Here is a 15,212-nt window from a genome sequence, read left to right as displayed (position 1 = left end):
TCTATGACAAATATGGTACATATATCACCATTTTTTACTAAATTTAATTTCTTTATCTTGCTGTTCAACATGTTTAGTCGTTTTACCTCAAAATTCTCTAAACAACGTTAAAGATCTCAAATTACTAAAATCAAGTAGATACAATCAAAATGACAAAATAACTTTTATTAAACATCATTAGTTACATAGCTATCCTTAAATTTATGACACATAAATGTTGATAAATGATAAGATACTCTAAAATTAGACCCACTCCAGGACTTCGTAAAAATTAATTGTCTATCGAAAATGTAAAAGTCCTTCCTGAGAGAAAAGATGGAGAGTTGACTCTAAAATAGAGACCGTTGATTTCGTATATATCTGGAGTATACACTCGTTAGTATTTGACAAATATGAATGTAGTATAAGGACATTTTTCTCACCAATTAAACACTGTCCCGCACCACTCCAAATTGAGAACCCTGCATTTACACTAGTACGTTTTATTTGAAGGTTACTTTGTATTCAGTCCCTACTTTGTGACCAACTACCGATTTGACTCGCGTATTTGTCCAAGTAGAAAATTGAGCTCATGATATCATTTCTCGTGGCTAACTCTAGGTCCTCGATCCCTCATTCTGGATTCTCCATTATCCATTCTCTAATAAGTTTATACTTCTCTGCAGTACAATTTCATCGTCTCTACACTTGTCTTTATTTGATAGTATTCTCTTTTGCATACGAAAAGTCTGATTCCTCTCCCTTTTGTTTCCTCTCTTCTTTCCTTGCTAGTTGAGAATAGCTTGATCAAGTGGTTCTAAATAACACTCCCTTTGAGTGGTTTGAATAGGAAGTGATGAAACCATTCCATTTGGGTGGCTTCAGCACACAGTGATGAAAGAACACATAGCGGGCGGCTTCATTGCGAAAGCCATTCGGTTTTGGTGCTTCATACGAAACGTCGTTCTTGACGAAACTTCCCAAGTTGAGGGATTTCTACGCTGAAACCACTAGATTCCAATGGTTACATCTTATTCCACTTGATCGCCTTCAAATGGCATAAACACATCTGAAGAACCTATGAATCAAGGGTTTAAAGAAGAACGTGTTTGGCTAATTTAAATGTGTAGCTACTAGTTGAGAAGAGATGAGCATTTTCAGGAAATTAGAGAAGAAGTTATTTAAATAAGGAGAGAGAAAATGAGATCTAGCAAAGAGAAAAAAAAAACTCGTAGGTAGAGTTTGTCGATTCGCTGAGACTTGATGCAAATTACCGAACTATACAATTAAGACAGGCAGTTCTGATTTTTAATAGGAATCTCTTCACAAGGCAAGCTCCAAAGGAGATCTTTTTTTAGGAGTTAGATACAACCAAATCTTGACCTTAACCCTTTAGAATTAAAAAATTAAGGTCACAAACTTTGGTTCCATATTACCAAAAAAATGGATAAAACGTTGTAGCTCTTCACAAGGCAAGCTCGCAAAACCTCATAGCTACAAACCATATACCTTTCTATGGGGTTAGATTTTACTGAATCCTGACTTTAACATTTCAGATGGTATAATTAAGGTCACAGTACGATTATATCTTATCCACAGAAAAGGAAATATATTTTTATAGATCACAAAGAGATACTTGTAGAGACCCAAATTTTGAAATTTACTTTTCTGATATTGGCGTTCAACATGTAAAGTTGTTGTACCTCAAAATCCACAAAACAACGTTAAAGATTTCAAATTACTAAATCCAATGGGAATTATTAAAAATAGGTATTATTAATAGTAGATTCGATTAAACAAAGGAAATAATTTTTATTCAATATCATTGCTTATTAATTTCTTACATTTGTGAAACATGTTACAATTCAAACTCATGTTGTTACTTGAAATACAAAACTTTACAAACTAACATGAACTCAACTGTCATCTAGAGATTTTACATCACACCTCCATGAAATATTCTGAGTGAATAGCTTCCAAACATGTAGTTTGAGGAGTTAGATCTAATCAGGGTTAATCTTAGGATTGTGAACCTTTAACTTATGAACTAAACTTCTAGCAAATGAACAAGAATTTCAAACGGCACCCACCATCCAACCCTCAAAGAGAGATCTGAAGCTCTGAAGGAGATCTTTTTGAGGGGTTAGATGGAATCGGATCTTGACCTTAACTTAAATTTTAAAGTTAAGGTCACAGATCCGATTCCATATTACCCAACAAAAATGATAAAAAGTTGCATCTTCACAAGGCAAACACGCGAAAATCTATAGCTCCAGAGGATATATATATATATATATATATATATATTTTGGGGTTAGATGTAACTGAATTCTGACCTTAATATTTCAAATGGAAAAATTAAGGAATCTTATTTTTGAAAAAGAAAAAACACTATAGATCCAATAAGATAAATGTAGAGATCCATAGCTCTAAAAAATATCTTTTTGAGGGGTTAGATGGAACTGGATCCTGACCTTAACGATGTTCAAGTCAAGGTCACGGATTCGATTTCATCTCACCCGCCAGAAAAAATAAAAGTCATACATAAAACAGTTATGACTCCATATTACATATTCTTGGAGGTTCAATTGTGATTGGTTCTCGACACATTAACATTTGTAACAAAGTAGGATTCAACCTATCTTAAGCAACTAAAAGAACAAACATAATCTATAGACAAAGGGAAAAAAGCTAGATAAAAAAAATTTATGGCTTGAAAGAACATTTAAGGCCTATTTATAGCAATATGTGTGAGCTTGTTGTTGAAAACCCTAAGGTTTCTCATGAAATAGTCGCAAATATCTTCTTATTTTAAGAAAGCTTAGATCTCTATGACAAATATGGTACATATATCACCATTTTTTATTAAATTTAATTTCTTTATCTTGCCGTTCAACATGTTTAGTGGTTTTACCTCAAAATTCTCTAAACAACGTTAAAGATCCCAAATTACTAAAATCAAGTAGATACAATCAAAATGACAAAATAGCTTTTATTAAACATCATTAGTTACATAGCTATCCTTAAATTTATGACACATAAATGTTGATAAATGAAAAGATACTCTAAAAATAGACCCACTCCAGGACTTCGTAAAAATTAATTGTCTATCGAAAATGTAAAAGTCCTTCCAGAGAGAAAAGATGGAGAGTTGACTCGAAAATAGAGACCGTTGATTTCGTATATATCTGGAGTAGACACTCGGTAGTATTTGACAAATATGAATGTAGTATAAGGACATTTTTCTCACCAATTAAACACTGTCCCGCACCACTCAAATATCCCCAAATTGAGAACCCCGCATTTACACTAGTACGTTTTATTTGAAGGTTACTTTGTATTCAGTCCCTACTTTGTGATCAACTACCGATTTGACTCGCGTATTTGTCCAAGTAGAAAATTGAGCTCATGATATCATTTCTCGTGGCTAACTCTTGGTCCTCGATCCCTCATTCTGGATTCTCCATTATCCATTCTCTAATAAGTTTATACTTCTCTGCAGTACAACTTCATCGTCTCTCCACTTGTCTTTATTTGATAGTATTCTCTTTTGCATACGACAAGTCTGATTCCTCTCCCTTTGGTTTCCTCTCTTCTTTCCTTGCTAGTTGAGAATAGCTTGATCAAGTGGTTCTAAATAACACTCCCTTTGAGTGGTTTGAATAGGAAGTGATGAAACCATTCCATTTGGGTGGCATCAACAAACAGTGGTGAAAGAACACATAGCGGGCGGCTTCATTGCAAAAGCCATTCGGTTTTGGTGCTTTCATACGAAACGTCGTTCTTGACGAAACTTCCCAAGTTGAGGGATTTCTATGCTGAAACCACTAGATTCCAATGGTTACATTTTATTCCACTTGATCGCCTTCAAATGGCATAAACACATCTGAAGAACCTATGAATCAAGGGTTTAAAGAAGAACGTGTTTGGCTAATTTAAATGTGTAGCTACTAGTTCAGAAGAGATGAGCATTTTCAGGAAATTAGAGAAGAAGTTATTTAAATAAGGAGAGAGAAAATGAGAACTAGCAAAGAGAAAAAAAAACTCGTAGGTAGAGTTTGTCGATTCGCTGAGACTTGATACAAATTACCGAACTATACAATTAAGACAGGCAGTTCTGATTTTTAATAGGAAGCTCTTCACAAGGCAAGCTCCAAAGGAGATCTTTTTTTAGGAGTTAGTTGCAACCGAATCTTGACCTTAACCCTTTAGAATTAAAAAATTAAGGTCACAAACTTTGGTTCCATATTACCAAAAAAGAGGATAAAACGTTGTAGCTCTTCACAAGGCAAGCTCGCAAAACCTCATAGCTACAAACCATATACCTTTCTATGGGGTTAGATTTTACTGAATCCTGACTTTAACATTTCAGATGGTATAATTAAGGTCACAGTACGATTATATCTTATCCACTGAAAGGAAATATATTTTTATAGATCACAAAGAGATATTTGTAGAGACCCAAATTTTTAAATTTACTATTCTGATCTTGGCATTCAACATGTAAAGTTGTTTTACCTCAAAATCCACAAAACAACGTTAAAGATTTCAAATTACTAAATCCAATAGGAATTATTAAAAATAGGTATTATTAATAGTAGATTCGATTAAACAAAGGAAATAATTTTTATTCAATATCATTGCTTATTAATTTCTTACATTTGTGAAACATGTTACAATTCAAACTCATGTTGTTACTTGAAATACAAAACTTTACAAAATAACATGAACTCAACTGTCATCTAGAGATTTTACATCACACCTCCATGAAATATTCTGAGTGAATAGCTTCCAAACATGTAGTTTGAGGAGTTAGATCTAATCAGGGTTAATCTTAGGATTGTGAACCTTTAACTTATGAACTAAACTTCTAGCAAATGAACAAGAATTTCAAACGGCACCCACCATCCAACGCTCAAAGAGAGATCTGAAGCTCTGAAGGAGATCTTTTTGAGGGGTTAGATGGAATCGGATCTTGACCTTAACTTAAATTTTAAAGTTAAGGTCACAGATCCGATTCCATATTACCCAACAAAAATGATAAAAAGTTGCATCTTCACAAGGCAAACACGCGAAAATCTATAGCTCCAGAGGATATATATATATTTTGGGGTTAGATGTAACTGAATTCTGACCTTAACATTTCAAATAGTAAAATTAAGGAATCTTACTTTTGAAAAACAAAAAACACTATAGATCCAATAAGATAAATGTAGAGATCCATAGCTCTAAAAAAATATCTTTTTGAGGGGTTAGATGGAACTGGATCCTGACCTTAACGATGTTCAAGTCAAGGTCACGGATTCGATTCCATCTCACCCGCCAGAAAAAATAAATGTCATACATAAAACTGTTATGACTCCATATTACATATTCTTGAAGGTTCAATTGTGATTGGCTCTCGACACATTAACATTTGTAACAAAGTAGGATTCAACCTATCTTAACAACTAAAAGAACAAACATAATCTATAGACAAAGGGAAAAAAGCTAGATAAAAAAAAAATTATGGCTTGAAAGAACATTTGAGGCCTATTTATAGCAATATGTGTGAGCTTGTTGTTGAAAACCCTAAGGTTTCTCATGAAATAGTCGCAAATATCTTCTTATTTTAAGAAAGATTAGATCTCTATGACAAATATGGTACATATATCACCATTTTTTACTAAATTTAATTTCTTTATCTTGCCGTTCAACATGTTTAGTCGTTTTACCTCAAAATTCTCTAAACAACATTAAAGATCTCAAATTACTAAAATCAAGTAGATACAATCAAAATGACAAAATAGCTTTTATTAAACATCATTAGTTACATAGCTATCCTTAAATTTATGACACATAAATGTTGATAAATGATAAGATACTCTAAAATTAGACCCACTCCAGGACTTCGTAAAAATAAATTGTCTATCGAAAATGTAAAAGTCCTTCCTGAGAGAAAAGATGGAGTGTTGACTCTAAAATAGAGACCGTTGATTTCGTATATATCTGGAGTAGACACTCGTTAGTATTTGACAAATATGAATGTAGTATAAGGACATTTTTCTCACCAATTAAACACTGTCCCGCACCACTCCAAATTGAGAACCCTGCATTTACACTAGTACGTTTTATCTGAAGGTTACTTTGTATTCAGTCCCTACTTTGTGACCAACTACCGATTTGACTCGCGTATTTGTCCAAGTAGAAAATTGAGCTCATGATATCATTTCTCGTGGCTAACTCTAGGTCCTCGATCCCTCATTCTGGATTCTCCATTATCCATTCTCTAATAAGTTTATACTTCTCTGCAGTACAATTTCATCGTCTCTACACTTGTCTTTATTTGATAGTATTCTCTTTTGCATACGACAAGTCTGATTCCTCTCCCTTTTGTTTCCTCTCTTCTTTCCTTGCTAGTTGAGAATAGCTTGATCAAGTGGTTCTAAATAACACTCCCTTTGAGTGGTTTGAATAGGAAGTGATGAAACCATTCCATTTGGGTGGCTTCAGCAAACAGTGATGAAAGAACACATAGCGGGCGGCTTCATTGCGAAAGCCATTAGGTTTTGGTGCTTCATACGAAACGTCGTTCTTGACGAAACTTCCCAAGTTGAGGGATTTCTACGCTGAAACCACTAGATTCCAATGGTTACATTTTATTCCACTTGATCGCCTTCAAATGGCGTAAACACATCTGAAGAACCTATGAATCAAGGGTTTAAAGAAGAACGTGTTTGGCTAATTTAAATGTGTAGCTACTAGTTGAGAAGAGATGAGCATTTTCAGGAAATTAGAGAAGAAGTTATTTAACTAAGAAGAGAGAAAATGAGAACTAGCAAAGAGAAAAAAAAACTCGTAGGTAGAGTTTGTCGATTCGCTGAGACTTGATGCAAATTACCGAACTATACAATTAAGACAGGCAGTTCTGATTTTTAATAGGAAGCTCTTCACAAGGCAAGCTCCAAAGGAGATCTTTTTTTAGGAGTTAGTTGCAACCGAATCTTGACCTTAACCCTTTAGAATTAAAAAATTAAGGTCACAAACTTTGGTTCCATATTACCAAAAAAGAGGATAAAACGTTGTAGCTCTTCACAAGGCAAGCTCGCAAAACCTCATAGCTACAAACCATATACCTTTCTATGGGGTTAGATTTTACTGAATCCTGACTTTAACATTTCAGATGGTATAATTAAGGTCACAGTACGATTATATCTTATCCACTGAAAAGGAAATATATTTTTATAGATCACAAAGAGATACTTGTAGAGACCCAAATTTTGAAATTTACTTTTCTGATATTGGCGTTCAACATGTAAAGTTGTTGTACCTCAAAATCCACAAAACAACGTTAAAGATTTCAAATTACTAAATCCAATGGGAATTATTAAAAATAGGTATTATTAATAGTAGATTCGATTAAACAAAGGAAATAATTTTTATTCAATATCATTGCTTATTAATTTCTTACATTTGTGAAACATGTTACAATTCAAACTCATGTTGTTACTTGAAATACAAAACTTTACAAACTAACATGAACTCAACTGTCATCTAGAGATTTTACATCACACCTCCATGAAATATTCTGAGTGAATAGCTTCCAAACATGTAGTTTGAGGAGTTAGATCTAATCAGGGTTAATCTTAGGATTGTGAACCTTTAACTTATGAACTAAACTTCTAGCAAATGAACAAGAATTTCAAACGGCACCCACCATCCAACGCTCAAAGAGAGATCTGAAGCTCTGAAGGAGATCTTTTTGAGGGGTTAGATGGAATCGGATCTTGACCTTAACTTAAATTTTAAAGTTAAGGTCACAGATCCGATTCCATATTACCCAACAAAAATGATAAAAAGTTGCATCTTCACAAGGCAAACACGCGAAAATCTATAGCTCCAGAGGATATATATATATATATATATATATTTTGGGGTTAGATGTAACTGAATTCTGACCTTAACATTTCAAATGGAAAAATTAAGGAATCTTATTTTTGAAAAAGAAAAAACACTATAGATCCAATAAGATAAATGTAGAGATCCATAGCTCTAAAAAATATCTTTTTGAGGGGTTAGATGGAACTGGATCCTGACCTTAACGATGTTCAAGTCAAGGTCACGGATTCGACTCCATCTCACCCGCCAGAAAAAATAAAAGTCATACATAAAACAGTTATGACTCCATATTTCATATTCTTGAAGGTTCAATTGTGATTGGTTCTCGACACATTAACATTTGTAACAAAGTAGGATTCAACCTATCTTAAGCAACTAAAAGAACAAACATAATCTATAGACAAAGGGAAAAAAGCTAGATAAAAACAAATTATGGCTTGAAAGAACATTTGAGGCCTATTTATAGCAATATGTGTGAGCTTGTTGTTGAAAACCCTAAGGTTTCTCATGAAATAGTCGCAAATATCTTCTTATTTTAAGAAAGATTAGATCTCTATGACAAATATGGTACACATATATCACCATTTTTTACTAAATTTAATTTCTTTATCTTGCCGTTCAACATGTTTAGTCGTTTTACCTCAAAATTCTCTAAACAACATTAAAGATCTCAAATTACTAAAATCAAGTAGATACAATCAAAATGACAAAATAGCTTTTATTAAACATCATTAGTTACATAGCTATCCTTAAATTTATGACACATAAATGTTGATAAATGATAAGATACTCTAAAATTAGACCCACTCCAGGACTTCGTAAAAATTAATTGTCTATCGAAAATGTAAAAGTCCTTCCAGAGAGAAAAGATGGAGAGTTGACTCGAAAATAGAGACCGTTGATTTCGTATATATCTGGAGTAGACACTCGTTAGTATTTGACAAATATGAATGTAGTATAAGGACATTTTTCTCACCAATTAAACACTGTCCCGCACCACTCCAAATTGAGAACCCTGCATTTACACTAGTACGTTTTATTTGAAGGTTACTTTGTATTCAGTCCCTACTTTGTTACCAACTACCGATTTGACTCGCGTATTTGTCCAATTAGAAAATTGAGCTCATGATATCATTTCTCGTGGCTAACTCTAGGTCCTCGATCCCTCATTCTGGATTCTCCATTATCCATTCTCTAATAAGTTTATACTTCTCTGCAGTACAATTTCATCGTCTCTCCACTTGTCTTTATTTGATAGTATTATCTTTTGCATACGACAAGTCTGATTCCTCTCCCTTTTGTTTCCTCTCTTCTTTCCTTGCTAGTTGAGAATAGCTTGATCAAGTGGTTCTAAATAACACTCCCTTTGAGTGGTTTGAATAGGAAGTGATGAAACCATTCCATTTGGGTGGCTTCAGCAAACAGTAATGAAAGAACACATAGCGGGCGGCTTCATTGCGAAAGCCATTCGGTTTTGGTGCTTCATACGAAACGTCGTTCTTGACGAAACTTCCCAAGTTGAGGGATTTCTACGCTGAAACCACTAGATTCCAATGGTTACATTTTATTCCACTTGATCGCCTTCAAATGGCATAAACACATCTGAAGAACCTATGAATCAAGGGTTTAAAGAAGAACGTGTTTGGCTAATTTAAATGTGTAACTACTAGTTGAGAAGAGATGAGCATTTTCAGGAAATTAGAGAAGAAGTTATTTAAATAAGGAGAGAGAAAATGAGAACTAGCAAAGAGAAAAAAAAACTCGTAGGTAGAGTTTGTCGATTCGCTGAGACTTGATGCAAATTACCGAACTATACAATTAAGACAGGCAGTTCTGATTTTTAATAGGAAGCTCTTCACAAGGCAAGCTCCAAAGGAGATCTTTTTTTAGGAGTTAGATGCAACCGAATCTTGACCTTAACCCTTTAGAATTAAAAAATTAAGGTCACAAACTTTGGTTCCATATTACCAAAAAAAAGGATAAAACGTTGTAGCTCTTCACAAGGCAAGCTCGCAAAACCTCATAGCTAAAAACCATGTACCTTTCTATGGGGTTAGATTTTACTGAATCCTGACTTTAACATTTCAGATGGTATAATTAAGGTCACAGTACGATTATATCTTATCCACTGAAAAGGAAATATATTTTTATAGATCACAAAGAGATACTTGTAGAGACCCAAATTTTTAAATTTACTTTTCTGATTTTGGCGTTCAACATGTAAAGTTGTTGTACCTCAAAATCCACAAAACAACGTTAAAAATTTCAAATTACTAAATCCAATAGGAATTATTAAAAATAGGTATTATTAATGGTAGATTCGATTAAACAAAGGAAATAATTTTTATTCAATATCATTGCTTATTAATTTCTTACATTTGTGAAACATGTTACAATTCAAACTCATGTTGTTACTTGAAATACAAAACATTACAAACTAACATGAACTCAAGTGTCATCTAGAGATTTTACATCACACCTCCATGAAATATTCTGAGTGAATAGCTTCCAAACATGTAGTTTGAGGAGTTAGATCTAATCAGGGTTAATCTTAGGATTGTGAACCTTTAACTTATGAACTAAACTTCTAGCAAATGAACAAGAATTTCAAACGGCACCCACCATCCAACGCTCAAAGAGAGATCTGAAGCTCTGAAGGAGATCTTTTTGAGGGGTTAGATGGAATCGGATCTTGACCTTAACTTAAATTTTAAAGTTAAGGTCACAGATCCGATTCCATATTACCCAACAAAAATGATAAAAAGTTGCATCTTCACAAGGCAAACACGCGAAAATCTATAGCTCCAGAGGATATATATATATATTTTGGGGTTAGATGTAACTGAATTCTGACCTTAACATTTCAAATGGAAAAATTAAGGAATCTTATTTTTGAAAAAGAAAAAACACTATAGATCCAATAAGATAAATGTAGAGATCCATAGCTCTAAAAAATATCTTTTTGAGGGGTTAGATGGAACTGGATCCTGACCTTAACGATGTTCAAATCAAGGTCACGGATTCGATTCCATCTCACCCGCCAGAAAAAATAAAAGTCATACATAAAACAGTTATGACTCCATATTACATATTCTTGGAGGTACAATTGTGATTGGTTCTCGACACATTAACATTTGTAACAAAGTAGGATTCAACCTATCTTAAGTAACTAAAAGAACAAACATAATCTATAGACAAAGGGAAAAAAACTAGATAAAAAAAATTTATGGCTTGAAAGAACATTTAAGGCCTATTTATAGCAATATGTGTGAGCTTGTTGTTGAAAACCCTAAGGTTTCTCATGAAATAGTCGCAAATATCTTCTTATTTTAAGAAAGATTAGATCTCTATGACAAATATGGTACATATATCACCATTTTTTATTAAATTTAATTTCTTTATCTTGCCGTTCAACATGTTTAGTCGTTTTACCTCAAAATTCTCTAAACAACGTTAAAGATCTCAAATTACTAAAATCAAGTAGATACAATCAAAATGACAAAAATAGCTTTTATTAAACATCATTAGTTACATAGCTATCCTTAAATTTATGACACATAAATGTTGATTAATGATAAGATACTCTAAAATTAGACCCACTCCAGGACTTCGTAAAAATTAATTGTCTATCGAAAATGAAAAAGTCCTTCCAGAGAGAAAAGATGGAGAGTTGACTCGAAAATAGAGACCGTTGATTTCGTATATATCTGGAGTAGACACTCGTTAGTATTTGACAAATATGAATGTAGTATAAGGACATTTTTCTCACCAATTAAACACTGTCCCGCACCACTCAAATATCCCCAAATTGAGAACCCTGCATTTACACTAGTACGTTTTATTTGAAGGTTACTTTGTATTCAGTCCCTACTTTGTGACCAACTACCGATTTGACTCGCGTATTTGTCCAAGTAGAAAATTGAGCTCATGATATCATTTCTCGTGGCTATCTCTTGGTCCTCGATCCCTCATTCTGGATTCTCCATTATCCATTCTCTAATAAGTTTATACTTCTCTGCAGTACAACTTCATCGTCTCTCCACTTGTCTTTATTTGATAGTATTCTCTTTTGCATACGACAAGTCTGATTCCTCTCCCTTTGGTTTCCTCTCTTCTTTCCTTGCTAGTTGAGAATAGCTTGATCAAGTGGTTCTAAATAACACTCCCTTTGAGTGGTGTGAATAGGAAGTGATGAAACCATTCCATTTGGGTGGCTTCAACAAACAGTGATGAAAGAACACATAGCGGGCGGCTTCATTGCGAAAGCCATTCGGTTTTGGTGCTTTCATACGAAACGTCGTTATTGACGAAACTTCCCAAGTTGAGGGATTTCTATGCTGAAACCACTAGATTCCAATGGTTACATTTTATTCCACTTGATCGCCTTCAAATGGCATACACACATCTGAAGAACCTATGAATCAAGGGTTTAAAGAAGAACGTGTTTGGCTAATTTAAATATGTAGCTACTAGTTGAGAAGAGATGAGCATTTTCAGGAAATTAGAGAAGAAGTTATTTAAATAAGGAGAGAGAAAATGAGAACTAGCAAAGAGAAAAAAAAAACTCGTAGGTAGAGTTTGTCGATTGGCTGAGACTTGATGCAAATTACCGAACTATACAATTAAGACAGGCAGTTCTGATTTTTAATAGGAAGCTCTTCACAAGGCAAGCTCCAAAGGAGATCTTTTTTTAGGAGTTAGATGCAACCGAATCTTGACCTTAACCCTTCAGAATTAAAAAATTAAGGTCACAAACTTTGGTTCCATATTACCAAAAAAAAGGATAAAACGTTGTAGCTCTTCACAAGGCAAGCTCGCAAAACCTCATAGCTAAAAACCATATACCTTTCTATGGGGTTAGATTTTACTGAATCCTGACTTTAACATTTCAGATGGTATAATTAAGGTCACCGTACGATTATATCTTATCCACTGAAAAGGAAATATATTTTTATAGATCACAAAGAGATACTTGTAGAGACCCAAATTTTGAAATTTACTTTTCTGATATTGGCGTTCAACATGTAAAGTTGTTGTACCTCAAAATCCACAAAACAACGTTAAAGATTTCAAATTACTAAATCCAATGGGAATTATTAAAAATAGGTATTATTAATAGTAGATTCGATTAAACAAAGGAAATAATTTTTATTCAATATCATTGCTTATTAATTTCTTACATTTGTGAAACATGTTACAATTCAAACTCATGTTGTTACTTGAAATACAAAACTTTACAAACTAACATGAACTCAACTGTCATCTAGAGATTTTACATCACACCTCCATGAAATATTCTGAGTGAATAGCTTCCAAACATGTAGTTTGAGGAGTTAGATCTAATCAGGGTTAATCTTAGGATTGTGAACCTTTAACTTATGAACTAAACTTCTAGCAAATGAACAAGAATTTCAAACGGCACCCACCATCCAACGCTCAAAGAGAGATCTGAAGCTCTGAAGGAGATCTTTTTGAGGGGTTAGATGGAATCGGATCTTGACCTTAACTTACATTTTAAAGTTAAGGTCACAGATCCGATTCCATATTACCCAACAAAAATGATAAAAAGTTGCATCTTCACAAGGCAAACACGCGAAAATCTATAGCTCCAGAGGATATATATATATATATATATATATATATATATATATATTTTGGGGTTAGATGTAACTGAATTCTGACCTTAACATTTCAAATGGAAAAATTAAGGAATCTTATTTTTGAAAAAGAAAAAACACTATAGATCCAATAAGATAAATGTAGAGATCCATAGATCTAAAAAATATCTTTTTGAGGGGTTAGATGGAACTGGATCCTGACCTTAACGATGTTCAAGTCAAGGTCACGGATTCGATTTCATCTCACCCGCCAGAAAAAATAAAAGTCATACATAAAACAGTTATGACTCCATATTACATATTCTTGGAGGTTCAATTGTGATTGGTTCTCGACACATTAACATTTGTAACAAAGTAGGATTCAACCTATCTTAAGCAACTAAAAGAACAAACATAATCTATAGACAAAGGGAAAAAAGCTAGATAAAAAAAATTTATGGCTTGAAAGAACATTTAAGGCCTATTTATAGCAATATGTGTGAGCTTGTTGTTGAAAACCCTAAGGTTTCTCATGAAATAGTCGCAAATATCTTCTTATTTTAAGAAAGATTAGATCTCTATGACAAGTATGGTACATATATCACCATTTTTTATTAAATTTAATTTATTTATCTTGCCGTTCAACATGTTTAGTCGTTTTACCTCAAAATTCTCTAAACAACGTTAAAGATCTCAAATTACTAAAATCAAGTAGATACAATCAAAATGACAAAATAGCTTTTATTAAACATCATTAGTTACATAGCTATCCTTAAATTTATGACACATAAATGTTGATAAATGATAAGATACTCTATAAATAGACCCACTCCAGGACTTCGTAAAAATTAATTGTCTATCGAAAATGTAAAAGTCCTTCCAGAGAGAAAAGATGGAGAGTTGACTCGAAAATAGAGACCGTTGATTTCGTATATATCTGGAGTAGACACTCGGTAGTATTTGACAAATATGAATGTAGTATAAGGACATTTTTCTCACCAATTAAACACTGTCCCGCACCACTCAAATATCCCCAAATTGAGAACCCTGCATTTACACTAGTACGTTTTATTTGAAGGTTACTTTGTATTCAGTCCCTACTTTGTGATCAACTACCGATTTGACTCGCGTATTTGTCCAAGTAGAAAACTGAGCTCATGATATCATTTCTCGTGGCTAACTCTTGGTCCTCGATCCCTCATTCTGGATTCTCCATTATCCATTCTCTAATAAGTTTATACTTCTCTGCAGTACAACTTCATCGTCTCTCCACTTGTCTTTATTTGATAGTATTCTCTTTTGCATACGACAAGTCTGATTCCTCTCCCTTTGGTTTCCTCTCTTCTTTCCTTGCTAGTTGAGAATAGCTTGATCAAGTGGTTCTAAATAACACTCCCTTTGAGTGGTTTGAATAGGAAGTGATGAAACCATTCCATTTGGGTGGCTTCAACAAACAGTGATGAAAGAACACATAGCGGGCGGCTTCATTGCGAAAGCCATTCGGTTTTGGTGCTTTCATACGAAACGTCGTTTTTGACGAAACTTCCCAAGTTGAGGGATTTCTATGCTGAAACCACTAGATTCCAATGGTTACATTTTATTCCACTTGATCGCCTTCAAATGGCATAAACACATCTGAAGAACCTATGAATCAAGGGTTTAAAGAAGAACGTGTTTGGCTAATTTAAATGTGTAGCTACTAGTTGAGAAGAGATGAGCATTTTCAGGAAATTAGAGAAGAAGTTATTTAAATAAGGA

Source organism: Eschscholzia californica, unplaced genomic scaffold (assembly GCF_041429995.1).
Source record: "Eschscholzia californica isolate CP2 unplaced genomic scaffold, dmEscCali1.0.p SCAF_1, whole genome shotgun sequence".
Classification (NCBI taxonomy): domain Eukaryota; kingdom Viridiplantae; phylum Streptophyta; class Magnoliopsida; order Ranunculales; family Papaveraceae; genus Eschscholzia; species Eschscholzia californica.
This window is presented reverse-complemented; position numbering follows the sequence as displayed.